This window comes from Neovison vison, chromosome 6, assembly GCF_020171115.1.
Source record: "Neovison vison isolate M4711 chromosome 6, ASM_NN_V1, whole genome shotgun sequence".
NCBI lineage: Eukaryota > Metazoa > Chordata > Mammalia > Carnivora > Mustelidae > Neogale > Neogale vison.
The window spans coordinates 42684152-42687128 of NC_058096.1; positions in this window are offsets into that span (position 1 = coordinate 42684152).

The window sequence follows — 2977 nt, forward strand, 5'->3', positions numbered from 1 at the left end:
GGGGACCAGAGCTAAACTTATAGAGATGGGAAGGATGTCACCAGATGGGGAGAATGAAAGAGGACATTTCGGGAAGGTGGAGTGACATGAAGAGAAATGCAGATGCACATACAATGAAAGATATTAATGGACTGGTAGTCTGGCTGGAGTCCAGAATGCAACTAAATGAATAGGAAGAGATAAAGTTGAAAATGTAGTTCTTTGGAGCTTCACGTGGGACTCCAAAGAATTTTGACTTAATTAAATAGGCAATGGCAGCCCACTGAACCTTTTTCAGAAGAGGAATGTTGCACAGAGTAAGTATCGAATAAGCATTTATAGAAAGAATGAATGAGTACCTAATAAATATATTATTTTAAGAAGAGTAATAGTTTGGGGAAAGTTGAATTGAGGGAAATAGAATATTGTTCTGGTCTGTATTATACTAAGGAGTTGAGACATGGCCTGTGCAGTCATAGGATCTGAATTAGGTCATAATGTAGTAATGAGCTTTCAAAGGGAGGGATAAATAGGAAGGAAGAATTAATAATTTAATATGGGTGGAATGGAAGAGATAGAGGAACCGAAGATGACTATGGATTTCTTGTCTGGATAATTTTAAAAAATGATATTATACTTTTCCTACATGTATAATGAGGAAAATAAACTGGACATCTCTATTATTGTTGTTAAACACCTAAAATATCTAACATATTGCTGGAATGATTGTTGGTTTCCTATAAATAATTGTTATTATAATATTATTGTTATCATTAATAGTCTTTGATTCACAATCCCCAATTCCAAAAAGCTCTAAGATTTTTTTTAAACTTTTTGATAATATGTTTAGTAACCTGACCTGAAGTCCTTCGATAGCAAAACTTTACCTGAACTGACTGAGAAGTTATTTGTATCTTTATTTACTATGTAAATAATGGTATCTCTTACTCCCTAAATATTAACGATACTCTTGGGAGTGTTTAAAAAAAATGTATATGTAACATGTTACTCTTCAAATATTTGAAAATATCTAATTTCAAGTTTTGTCTAGCTCAAGGGTGTTAGATACAGGATAGTGAACCTGTACTACTGCTCATGGGAAAAGAAAAAGAGAACTACTTTGAGGGGACAAATAATTCTGTTTAAGGGTTTGAGGTGATTTTTCCCAACCAAGTGAAACTGTTTTTCAGGCAATTGGAGGTAAAAGATTGGAATTTCAGACAAATACGTGAGAGCAATATAGAAGTGATTTTTAAGCCCTAAGTAGGATGGGGGCTTCCAGAAAGACTTTGAGGAGGGAGGAAAAAGCCAATGAGGGATTATGGAAACCTGGGGAATGCACACCATGCATGTAAGGAAAAGCCCTGGCTATGCTATCACAATGAAGATGCTTAGTCAGGATGGAAGCTGAATCAGTAGGAAGAGTTTGAAATGGAAAAGAAGCAGGATAGCTCCAGAGTTGATGAGGAAATAACTAATTTTAGGAAGGAGCAATTGATCCCTAGAGTCACGTGTGACAGAGAGGTCGGGGCAAGGAGAACAATAACAGCAGATTGGATTTGGTAATTTTGAAGGTTCAAAGGTGGTGAGTGTGTATGTTGAACTGCAAGCTGGGAGGTGAGCACAGAAGTCTCAAGGATTTAAGTGGGGAATGGCAATAGCCTCACTGGATCTTATTACTTCTTTTTTATTCTCAATTATACCTGTTCTTGCATAGTCCAGGAACAGAAAATTGAAAGAATCACAGAACTTCAGCGCTAAATCGGATCATGTATTCTTATCCCTCTTGCTTTGCAATTAAGGATGCTGATACGCCCAAAGTAGTTAAGGTTCTGATAATGATGAGTTAGTGGCAGAGCTAAGACTAGAACATGAGTACTGAGAGCCCCATTTAGTGCTATTTCTGCTATGCTTTAGGTGTCCAAGCAAAAGACTCGGCTCAGGGTGCTGAGTGATGCCTGTAGATGTCCCACAGTCCCCTTTAGTACAGAAGCAAGATACTCCTCCACTGACTAGTTTAAGGATTAAAAAGACGATATACAGGCTACATATATCTTGCCTGTGTGTGTTCATGTGTATATATATATGTATATATTTGTGGTGGTTTTTATTACAAAGCATTTTTCTTCAGACTAATTTGGCTCTCACACAATTGGTATTTTATAGGAAATTGAAAATCTTACACATTCATATATTTTAACTTTCATTGAGCCCAAAGAGCCATTCCTTTGTATCAGTACACATGACAGAAGATCAGTCACTCTGTCCATAAACTCTTTCAATAGTTTCATTTTTCTTTGACTTAATCTTTATAACTTGCAGAATCCCAACAGCTTTGAGAGGAGCACCACAGGATGGTGAGCTTCTTAAAGGCAGGGACTTTATCATAGTTATCTTTTATCTGTGGCATCCCAGAACAATGTCTGGAACACAGCTTATACTCAATAAACTTGAATGAATGAATGGGCAAAGAAATGAGCGAAGGAAGGAATGAGCAAATGTTCAATGAGCAAACCTCATCTAGAAACTGTCTTCAGAAAACATACTTGGTTCAATCTCCTGACCTAGCTTGTGCCTGTTTTTTCTGACTCAATTCCAGTAGAAGTAGCCCTCGGCACATCTGTAAATACCACAGTAGTGCCAGTCAAAGCATTAAATCTGAATTGTCCCTCAGAATTATTGCTAACAGATTTACTTCTCTGGGTGTCAGAAACCCTGAATAAAAACTGGGGAATTGAGGAGGTCATGGGGGTGGTGGTGGAATGCATTGATCCTGGTCCTCTAACATTTTGGTTATACATTTCTTTGCTACCCAGTCTCCATTTGGGCTTCTTGCTTCTTTTGAAATGCAGCCTGGAGGAGAGCAAATGGATATACTGGAAAGACCAGCCTTATTTGGAAGATCTCTATCAAAACTGGCTTACCCATACTTACCATTTTTCCAAACTTGGTGCACAAATATGCCTTATTCTGAAAAACGTGCCAAGTACTAATCATA